Here is a 12,313-nt window from a genome sequence, read left to right as displayed (position 1 = left end):
TGGACTGTTCGAACAAGAAATACATCCTGTGAAACTGAAGTATCACAAAAATAAAACTGACGCTGGCACATGCTGTAGTGATGCCTCGATCCCATTTAGCGAAACTTATTTATCGGCTCACCCTTATACGAATAATGTAAGTAGGTGACATCTGTTTTGTTTGTAGAGAGCTTAGGAGAGGAAACTAAATTCCTGTCAACGTATGCCAGGAATACGACGGTGATATTGGCCGTTTTAGGCTCTGGAAATTGTATAGTTACAAGACGTTCCTTGAAATGTGACGATTTCACGCTATCTTTACACCAATGTAATGGTGCCAAGTCACTCAGTCGTGTAATATTATATCGTATCAGATCATGAATATTACTCCTGAAATTTAAAGGAGAGTTACAGCGGCATAGACAGGGAACTAAAAGATTCTAGGATAGTTTAGTGAAGTCAGACCAAAAGTGAATGAATGCCAGAAGTGCAGAGTAAAACGAAGAAGAAATAGAGTTAAAATCAAGATGTATGTCTTTTGTTACGGAGGAACTGAACAAGGAGAAAATTGAGGTGTGGGTTTTATCGTAAACAATAAAATTATACTCGGTATTACAGATATTTAATTATTGTCAGAATATTGATACCTGTTTTAAGAGATACGAAATATATTTATGAAAATCATTCTAGACTTTTCATAAAACTGCTCACTGCGTAATGAGTTGGAGAAAGACCCCTAAGAAGAATTACAGACTTAGGAGTGACCATAACCGGTGTTGCCAAGAATCTAGAGGAGCTTCTTGAGGGAATAGAACTACAGTTTAAGAACGATTCATTAGTGGAAAACTCATGTGAGAACTGAAATGTGAGGTTACTCTGTAGACAGACGAGAACAACATTTATGTCAAACACAGAATGGACGGAAAGCCCAAAACATAAGTAAAAATAACACTAATTACATTTTACAAAACGATGAAGAAATTGTAGAAAATACGCCTATACAGAAGCACGTTAGGATTCCTATTGATCACCGACAACAGGCCAACCGTCTTACCGCAATAGTAACACCGGTTCTCGTCAGATCACCGAAGTTAAGCGCTGTCGTAGTTAGTTATTACTTGGATTGGGTACCGTCCTAGTATGAGAGCTCTGCTGGAAAGTGGGCTGCACTCAGCCCCTGTGAGGCCAGTTGAAGATCTAGCTTACTGAGAACACGAAAACTGACAACATCCGAGGGAGCGGCGTGCTGACCACATACTCCCCCATATTCGTATTCAGTGATGGCTATCGGTTCAGGATGCCACGGCGGTCGGCCGGTAGCATTGGGCCTACAGAGGCCCGTTCGGACGGAGAGACTTTATAGATAACAAAACTAGAAAGGAACTCATCAGTCATCACGCACGAACTCGGAAGAGACGTAGGTTTACTTAATAGTAGTGAAGTACATCTAAATAAACAAAGCTACACGTACAAAATTAGTTTTGAAAGACAAAGGGCGCATCTGATAGACACAAACACACACACACATATATACAGGGTGTTTCAAAAATGACCGGTATATTTGAAACGGCAATAAAAACTAAACGAGCAGCGATAGAAATACACCGTTTGTTGCAATATGCTTGGGACAACAGTACATTTTCAGGCAGACAAACTTTCGAAATTACAGTAGTTACAATTTTCAACAACAGATGGCGCTGCAAGTGATGAGAAAGATACAGAAGACAACGCAGTCTGTGGGTGCGCCATTCTGTACGTCGTCTTTCTGCTGTAAGCGTGTGCTGTTCACAACGTGCAAGTGTGCTGTAGACAACATGGTTTATTCCTTAGAACAGATGATTTTTCTGGTGTTGGAATTCCACCGCCTAGAACATAGTGTTGTTGCAACAAGACGAAGTTTTCAACGGAGGTTTAATGTAACCAAAGGACCGAAAAGCGATACAATAAAGGATCTGTTTGAAAAATTTCAACGGACTGGGAACGTGACGGATGAACGTGCTGGAAAGGTAGGGCGACCGCGTACGGCAACCACAGAGGGCAACGTGCAGCTAGTGCAGCAGGTGATCCAACAGCGGCCTCGGGTTTCCGTTCGCCGTGTTGCAGCTGCGGTCCAAATGACGCCAACGTCCACGTATCGTCTCATGCGCCAGAGTTTACACCTCTATCCATACAAAATTCAAACGCGGTAACCCCTCAGCGCCGCTACCATTGCTGCACGAGAGACATTCGCTAACGATATAGTGCACAGGATTGATGACGGCGATATGCATGTGGGCAGCATTTGGTTTACTGACGAAGCTTATTTTTACCCGGACGGCTTCGTCAATAAACAGAACTGGCGCATATGGGGAACCGAAAAGCCCCATGTTGCAGTCCCATCGTCCCTGCGTCCTCAAAAAGTACTGGTCTGGGCCGCCATTTCTTCCAAAGGAATCATTGGCCCATTTTTCAGATCCGAAACGATTACTGCATCACGCTATCTGGACATTCTTCGTGAATTTGTGGCGGTACAAACTGCCTTAGACGACACTGCGAACACCTCGTGGTTTATGCAAGATGGTGCCCGGCCACATCGCACGGCCGACGTCTTTAATTTCCTGAATGAATATTTCGATGATCGTGTGATTGCTTTGGGCTATCCGAAACATACAGGAGGCGGCGTGGATTGGCCTCCCTATTCGCCAGACATGAACCCCTGTGACTTCTTTCTGTGGGGACACTTGAAAGACCAGGTGTACCGCCAGAATCCAGAAACAATTGAACAGCTGAAGCAGTACATCTCATCTGCATGTGAAGCCATTCCGCCAGACACGTTGTCAAAGGTTTCGGGTAATTTCATTCAGAGACTACGCCATATTATTGCTACGCATGGTGAATATGTGGAAAATATCGTACTATAGAGTTTCCCAGACCGCAGCGCCATCTGTTGTTGAAAATTGTAACTACTGTAATTTCGAAAGTTTGTCTGCCTGAAAATGTACTGTTATCCCAAGCATATTGCAACAAACGGTGTATTTCTATCGCTGCTCGTTTAGTTTTTATTGCCGTTTCAAATATACCGGTCATTTTTGAAACCCCCTGTATATATATATATATATATATATATATATATATATATATATATATATATATATATATATATATATATTTTGCACGGTGTCTGTGTAAGTTCTACATGTCAGTGTGACGAGAAAATTTGGAATCACTGCTACAAAAGTACCTTTTAGGTTAATCCTTAAAGCCTACGATGTGCTGCAGGCCTATGTTATTCACTGCTAGTTTTCACTATTTGGCAACGAATCGTCAGTGCAGACGCCGTCTTCTATATTGTTTCTATTAGTACGCCGAAAATGCTTACAGTTTTCGATATACGTACCAGTTTCAATTAATGATGCTCTAACAAATTTTTAAAAGTTCACTGGGTACTCACTAATATCTTTTTGGCATCGTAAACGGAAAACGTCACAGTCTTCTTAGTGTGGTGGACACTGATTTCCTTTTCTGCATTCCCTGTTGTCAGTTTCAGCGTACCATTGAGCACTTAACTACTAGTTCAGATACAAAAGCAACATGTAGTACTCAGTCAGCGTAACAAAATTTGAACAGACTACGTTCGTAATCAACTAAAATTGTATGAGTTTTCAATTTCATATGGTTTCACAACTAACTCAAAATAGAAAAAAAAACAATTGGCCGCCAAGGACTGTCGCTATACAAAGATAAACATGCGCAAACACTTACAGTCAGAGAATGGTCCTCAGCTGTCTTACTGCTCCGCACGCGGCGACGGACCTAGAGCTACTGCAGAAAACCTGCTGAACCGGTTTTATGGCAGGAACTCCGAAAATGTTGCACAAGCGGTTCACTCTGGAACACACGTAACTTTTTTAACCGCTGTTAGATAATAACAAATGATAAAAGTATTCACGGAGCCAGGGTACTCAGGAATGAATAGACACCATCATCTTGGTTGACAGGCTACAGTTAAACAGAAGAAATTAAACCAGTTCATTGATGACAAAATCTTAGAAATCTGGTATTCTAAATTAAGGACTAAGTGCATATAACTTGAAACATAAAGATAGATGTATTGAGTTCTACAAGAAACAATGGAATCAGAGGAAATAGATTCAGAGACAAAGATGCCAGAAGAAACTTCAGTTGACGTAACTGAAATTAGAACTTAATAAGCAATCTGGAAGATTTAGAAAACAGAAAAGCTGCACAGAAAAAAAATCGTTCAAATGCCTCTGAGCGCTATGGGACTAAACATCTGAGGTCATCAGTCCCCTGGAACTTAGAACTACTTAAACCTAACTAACCTAAGGACATCACACACATCCGTGCCCGAAGCAGGATTCGAACCTGCGACCGTAGCAGTCGCAAGGTTCCAGACTGTAGCGTCTAGAGCTGCTCAGCCTCTCCGGCCGGCGCTGCACAGAAAACATCGTCACTAGAGAACTGCTGAAACATACGCATTTCATAGTGGCAGAGGGTTTCATCAGATTTATAAATGCAAGCTTAAAAGAATCTCCTCTATCTAATAGATAGTAAAGGTTTTGCACTCCCTGCATAAAAAAATAAATGTAATAAGACCGAATTAAAATAAAAAAATGTCGTGTGACTAGGGTCTCCCGTCGGGTAGACCGTTCGCCTGGTGCGAATCTCTCGAGCTGACGCCACTTCGGCGACTTGCGCATCGATGGGAATGAGATGATGATGTTCAGGACAACACAACACCCAGTCCCTGAGCGGAGAAAATCTCCGACCCAGCCGGGAATCGAACCCGGGCCCTTAGGATTGACATTCTGTCACACTGACCACTCAGCTACCGGGGCGAACATAAGACTCAATTCATAACTATAATGGGACTGATAGGTAATTCCTAGTTAGCTACAATTTCTGTAGAAATATAGTGAGGTGAATGATACGTAAGATAACTGAAACCATCATAACAGAATAAGAAACTCGAGTCAAAGAAGGAGTTGTATAATCATTGCACCACCACGTGGACAAGTAGTACAAAAAGACGGTGTACATATCAGAGAAACTGATTTAATTCGTAGGTTAAATGAGTCATCCGACTCCGTTAAGTGATCTAAACCTTTGAACGCACTGCAGAAAAGGTGATCCGCACAACGTTTTGTACAAATGATTAAAAAAAATGTAGTGCAAAGGATCCGCATATCTATTACCGATATTACAGAAAAATTGCTAATTTGGGCGAGGTACACTTAATTTTGGGTTCTATTTAACACGTCTGGAAATGATATTCAAATGGAATCTACTTTAAGTAACAGAAAATCTGGCAGTTTATCACTACGCATGCAGAACATGCTTGGCGCCGAAGATAATCCTCAGCGCCCTGCGATGAAACGTCAAAGATGCCAGCAAAATATAGCTCACGAATTTCTGACTATAATATAACTCTTGTATGAAGTGACTCTACTGGAATAAAAAGTATCTGTAAAAGTCAAACCTTAGTCAAATTTACAATTTCGACTATTTAGGCAGTAACATCTATGGCCGAAATGTTCGTACAACGCAACATTATATGTAAACTTCACGAACGTTGCTATTGAAATAATACCTCCAACAAAATTTGATAAGAGTACGAAATCAAGATGTACTAGCAAGAGGAATAAAGAAGTCTTTGGAAGACACAAGAGGAATTCACTGATTAGTGGGTCACATGCTATGGTATCTGGGAACAGCTAACTTGATACGATATCTAGGAATAGTTAACTTGCGCTTGGGAGGGACGATAGACAGGAGAAATAAGTAGGGCAGAAAACGAGTGAAATAAAGATCATAGAAAATATTGGTTGTAGTGATTGCACACCGATGAAGTGATTGGGAGAAGACAGCACATCTTGCGTCACATTCCCTGAGAAACACATAGAAAAGAAAGTTCAGGAGCGCACTTATGATGGAAATACGCCTAGTGGCAACAAACAGACCTGATCTCTTTATGAATGTCCTTATTGAAACTGATACGAATGACCACGAGGCATTTGTAGCAACAATAATTACTAAAGTACAGAGGACAACTATAACAAGTAGGAAGGTACACGCGTTTAGGAAGTTCGGAGAGGAACTCAATACATTTACCTCTGGACAGGAGCATGTATAAGAACTGCGGCCCAACATTTAAATAATAATAGACCATACTCTGGTTAATAGAAATATAAAAAAAGGGAGGAAGGTTTATCTGTTTAGCAAGAGTAATAGAAGGCAGATTTCAGACTACCTAACAGATCAAAACGAAAATTTCTGTTCCGACACCGACAATGTTGAGTGTTTATGGAAAAAGTTCAAGGCAACTGTAAAATGCGTTTTAGACAGGTACGTGCCGAGTACAACTGTGAGGGACAGGAAAGACCTACCGTGGTTCAACAACAAAGTTAGGAAACTACTGCGAAAGCAAAGAGAGCTTCACTCCAAGTTTAAACGCAGCCAAAATCTCTCAGACAAACAGAACCTAAAAAATGTCAAAGTTTGCGTAAGGAGGGCTATGCGTGAAGCGTTCAGTCAATTCGAAAGTAAAATTCTATGTACCGACTTGACAGAAAATCCTAGGAAGTTCTGGTCTTACGTTAAATCAGTAAGTGGCTCGAAACAGCATATCCAGACACTCCGGGATGATGATGGCATTGAAACAGAGGATGACACGCGTAAAGCTGAAATACTAAAGACCTTTTTCCAAAGCTGTTTCACAGAGGAAGACCGCACGGCAGTTCCTTCTCTAAATCCTCGCACAAACGAAAAATGGCTGACATCGAAAGAAGTGTCCAAGGAATAGAAAAGCAACTGGAATCACTCAACTGAGGAAAGTCCACTGGACCTGACGGGATACCAATTCGATTCTACACAGAGTACGCAAAAGAACTTGCCCCCCCTTCTAACAGCCGTGTACCGCAAGTCTCTAGAGGAACGGAAGGTTCCAAATGATTGGAAAAGAGCACAGGTAGTCCCAGTCTTCAAGAAGGATCGTCGAGCAGATGCGCAAAAATATAGACCTATATCTCTGACGTCGATCTGTTGTAGAATTTTAGAACATGTTTTTTGCTTGGGTATCATGTCGTTTTTGGAAACCCAGAATCTACTCTGTAGGAATCAACATGGATTCCGGAAACAGCGATCGTGTGAGTCCCAACTCGCTTTATTTGTTCATGAGACCCAGAAAATATTAGATACAGGCTCCCAGGTAGATGCCATTTTCCGTGACTTCCGGAAGGCATTCGATACAGTTCCGCACTGTCGCCTGATAAACAAAGTAAGACCCTACGGATTATCAGGCCAGCTGTGTGGCTGTATTGAAGAGTTTTTAGCAAACAGAACACAGCATGTTGTTATCAATGGAGAGACGTCTACAGACGTTAAGGTAACCTCTGGCGTGCCACAGGGGAGTGTTATGGGACCATTGCTTTTCACAATATATATAAATGACCTAGTAGATAGTGTCGGAAGTTCCATGCGGCTTTTCGCGGATGATGCTGTAGTATACAGAGAAGTTGCCGCATTAGAAAATTGTAGCGAAAAGCAGGAAAATCGGCAGCCGATAGGCACTTGGTGCAGGGAGTGGCAACTGACCCTTAACATAGATAAATGTAATGTATTGCGAATACATTGAAAGAAGGATCCTTTATTGTATGATTATATGGTAGCGGAACAAACACTGGTAGCAGTTACTTCTGTAAAATATCTGGGAGTATGCGTGCGGAACGATTTGAAGTGGAATGATCATATAAAATTAATTGTTGGTAAGGCGGGTACCAGGTTGAGATTCATTGGGAGAGTCCTTAGAAAATGTATTCCATCAACAAAGGAGGTGGCTTACAAAACACTCGTTGGACCTATACTTGAGTGTTGCTCATCAGTGTGGGATCCGTACCAGATCGGGTTGACGGAGGAGATAGAGAAGATCCAAAGAAGAGCGGCGCGTTTCGTCACAGGGTTATTTGGTAACCGTGATAGCGTTACGGAGATGTTTAGCAAACTCAAGAGGCAGACTCTGCAAGAGAGGCGCTCTGTATCGCGGTGTAGCTTGCTCGCCAGGTTTCGAGAGGGTGCGTTTCTGGATGAGGTATCGAATATAATGCTTCCCCCTACTTATACCTCCCGAGGAGATCACGAATGTAAAATTAGAGAGATTAGAGCGCGCACGGAGGCTTTCAGACAGTCGTTCTTCCCGCGAACCATACGCGACTGGAACAGGAAAGGGAGGTAATGACAGTGGCACGTAAAGTGCCCTCCACCACATACCGTTGGGTGGCTTGCGGAGTATAAATGTAGATGTAGATGTAGAAACACAGTTGGCTGGAAAGAGAGGAACGCTTGAATCCTTCGACGACTAACGTATCAAAATACCATCGAAAGAACTCTAGCAAAAACCCTAGAAAGTTATAGTTATATGTACAGGGTGTCAGTGGCACAGCATCTGAAACTGATGGTAGCAAAGAAGAACAGAAAATTGGAATTACTTATTCAAATGTGCCATTAGTATGGAAAATACCAAACTACCGCCTACTTTACTTTTCGTACCACTGCGAAGATGAGTTACATAATTGTCAGTTGCGTTGAGAAACTGCTGAAGTCGCTAAAATTAAGTAGGACTCCAAGGCAGAATGAGATACCTGTCTGATTCTACACAGAGTTTGCAGATGAGTATCACAATGTACCGTAGATCACTTGTAGGCCGTACAAAAAAGTGTGGCTAGTGACTGGCAAAAGCATAGGTCACTGCTGCCAACCATAATCATAACATTATTAATAGGCATAATTCTCACTGACGTCTATCTGTTGTAACATTCTAGAACATATTCAGAACTCAAACATAATGACGTATCTCAACGGAATGATCTCGTCCCTACCAATCAGCATGACATCCAAAAACATCGACAATGCGAAAACCAGTCTTCAGCTTTTCTCACATGACATTCGGAATGCCGTGGACCAAGTAAAGGCAGATGCAATATTTTTTGGCTCCCGAAGAAACATATTACTTGGTACCACGTCAAACAAAATTGGTAACTGGGTTGCGGATTTCTTAGTACGATCGCCATGGCATGTTCTCTAAAGTACAGAGTAACTGACAGAGGCAGAAGTCGCTTCAGGCGTGCACCTGGAGCGTTTTTTGGGATCCTTGTTACATGTTAGTGATCTGGTTGACCAGATACTAGAAACTTTATGCAGATGACGCAGTTACCTGCAACGACGTACTGTTTGAAAATAATTCCCGATATTTCCGTCACATCTGTCAATATGTTTCAGAGAGTGACATCTTACTTTAAAGGTACAGAAATGTAAACATGTTCGTTTCGCTAAACGAAAAAAAGGTTAGTGTGGCCTCCTGCCCACTCATCTATTATAGGGTGCCTAAAGGATGTTGCTGTCTCTAAATGGTTCAAATGGCTCTAAGCACTGTGGGTCTTAACATCTGAGGTCATAAGTCTCCTAGACTTAGAACTACTTAAACCTAACTAACCTAATAACATCACACACATCCATGACCGAGGCAAGATTCGAATCTGCGACTGTAGCAGCAACGCGGTTCCGGACTGGAGGGCCTAGAACCGCTAGGCCACAGCGGCCGCCACTGCTTTCCATGATATCTATACAACAATTCAAGCAAATCACATTAATGGTTTTTATTACAGTAAAGTAGATTGACAATACACTACTGGCCATTAAAATTGCTACACCACGAAAATGACGTGCTACAGACGCGAAATTTAACCGACAGGAAGAAGATGTTGTGATATGCAAATGATTAGCTTCTCAGACCATTCACACAAGGTTGCCGCCGGTGGCGACACCTACAACGTGCTGACATGAGGAAAGTTTCAAACAGATTTCTCATACACAAACAGAAGTTGACCGGAGTTGCCTGGTGAAACGTTGTTGTGATGCCTCGTGTAAGGAGGAGAAATGCGTACCATCACGTTTCCGACTTTGATAAAGGTCGGATTGTAGCCTATCGCGATTGCAGTTTATCGTATCGCGACATTGCTGCTCGCGCTGGTCGAGATCCAATGACTGTTAGCAGAATATGGAATCGATGGGTTCAGGAGGGATCCCAATGGCCTCGTATCACTAGCAGTCAAGATGACAGGCATCTTATCCACATGGCTGTAACGGATCGCGCAGACAACGTCTCGATCCCTTAGTCAACAGGTAGGGACGTTTGCAAGACAACAACCATCGGCACGAACAGTTCGGCGACGTTTGCAGCAGCATGGACTATAAGCTCGGAGACCATGGCTGTGGTTACCCTAGACGCTGCATCACAGACAAAAGCTCATGCGATGGTGTACTCAACGACGAACCTGGGTGCACGAAAGGCTAAACGTCATTTTTTCGAATGAATCCAGGTTCTGTTTACAACATCACGATGGTCGCATCCTTGTTTGGCGACAAGGTAGTGAATGCACATTGGAAGTGTGTATTCGTCATCGTCATACTGGATTATCACCTGTCGTGATGGTATGGGGTGCCATTGGTTACACGTATCGGTCACCTCTTGTTCGCATTGACGGCACTTTGAACAGAGGACGTTACTTTTCATATGAGTTACGACCCGTGGTTCTGCGCTTCATTCGATCCCTGTGAAACCCTACATTTCAGAAGGATAATTCACGACCGCATGTTGCAGGTCCTGTACGAGCCTGTCTGGGTACAGAAAATGTTCGACTGCTGCCCTGGCCAGCACATTCCCCAGATCTCTCACGAATTGGAATCGCCTGGTCAATGGTGACCAAGCAACTGGCTCGTCAGAATACGCCAGTCACTGCTCTTGATGAACTGTGGTATCGTGTTGAAGCTGCATGGGCAGCTGTACCTGTACACGCCATCCAAGCTGAGTTTGGCTCAATGCCCAGGCGTATCAAGGCCGTTATTACGGCCGGAGGTGGTTGTTCTGGGTACTGATTTCTCAGGATCTATGCATCCAAACTGCGTGACAATGTAATCACACGTCAGTTCTTGTATAATATATCTGTCCATTGAATACTCGTTTATCATCTGCATTTCTTCTTGGAGTAGCAATTTTAATGGCCAGTAGCGTACTTAACTTTGGGTCGTAAACAATTGGCGACATAAAAATAATCGATATCCTTCACTATATACAATGTCCATACCAATAATTCACCCAAGTTCATATGGATCACAATTTACGACTTTTCTATTGCCTCTCTTCTACTAGCGTTCGGATCTGCTAGGGCGCGTCCTTTACTATCTCCGGGGCTGGTAGGAACGGCTCTTACATTCTCTTCGGACAGTAGCCGCTCCTGTCCTGATGCAGTCCTAGTCAGCGTGCTGTTGGGTGACGTTGTTTCACAGCCTTCTCTGCTCTTGCGTTTTTGTTGTTCGTGCCAGCGCTTGTCGTTACGCCGAAACAGGTAGTACCCTTCTTCCCTGGTCATCAGGAGTCGGTTCGAAATGGGACTCATCACTGAAGACAATTCTACTGCAGCCACTGAAATACCACGCCGAAGAGGTTTCAGCAGGCGCTCCGGACAGCTGTGGGGTACCAAAATGACTGTCGCCCGCCACACGGCCCCCACCTCCAGGAATGGTGATCTGGAGTGACATTACTTTTCATAGCAGGAACCCTTCGGTTATCCGCAGGCACCCTTGCAGTGCAGCGACACATCGACGATGTCACATGCTCCGTTTCGTTGCCGTTCATGGTAAGCCATCCAAGACATACATTTCAGCAAGGTAATGTCCGCTCGCACACGTCGCAGCTTCTACTGCTTTTGTTCTCACTTGCCTAACCCTGCCTTGGCCAGCAAAGTTATCTGATCTCTCCACAGAGTGAGAACATTTAGAGCATTCTGGGCATAGATCTCCAACCGTCTTCGGATTTTGACGATCCAGCTCGAAAGTAGGCCAGAGTTTGGCACGATATCGCTCAGGAGGACATCCAACAAGTCTATCAACCACTGCCAAGCCGAACAACTGCTTTCGTAAGGGCCAGAGGGGTACCTACGCTTTATTGACTTGCTCAGTTTGCGGTGCTCATTCTCTTTGGATCTGTGGTGCAACGTCACATGTGCTGGACTTCTGTTTAAATTGCTCGCCAATATTTTATATACTGGGTAGTCCATTGATAGTGACCGGGCCAAAGATCTCACTAAATAAGTATCAAACTAAAAAACCACAAAGAACGAAACTCGTCTAGCTTGAAGGGGGAAACCAGATGGCGCTATAGTTATCCCACTAGATGGCGCTGCCATAGATCGAACCAATATCAACTGCGTTTTTTATATATTAACTCCCATTTTTATTACATATTCGTGTAGTACGCAGAGAAATATGAATGTTTTAGTTG

General features: G+C 43.1%; 1 protein-coding gene across 1 annotated transcript in view; it reads right to left on the bottom strand.

Moving 5' to 3' along the window:
- Positions 1-3,791, bottom strand: part of LOC126480748 (alpha-tocopherol transfer protein-like) — a 266,272-nt gene extending 262,481 nt beyond the window's left edge. Inside the window, exon 1 of the mRNA XM_050104029.1 lies at positions 3,721-3,791. The gene's annotated coding sequence lies outside the window, so the exon portion shown is untranslated. The remainder of the gene's footprint in view (positions 1-3,720) is intronic.
- Positions 3,792-12,313: the final 8,522 nt, after the last annotated feature.

The sequence above is a fragment of the Schistocerca serialis genome, chromosome 5 (assembly GCF_023864345.2).
Source record: "Schistocerca serialis cubense isolate TAMUIC-IGC-003099 chromosome 5, iqSchSeri2.2, whole genome shotgun sequence".
Classification (NCBI taxonomy): domain Eukaryota; kingdom Metazoa; phylum Arthropoda; class Insecta; order Orthoptera; family Acrididae; genus Schistocerca; species Schistocerca serialis.
Note: the sequence above shows the minus strand (reverse complement) of the source record. Positions and strands in the feature narration are given on the sequence as shown.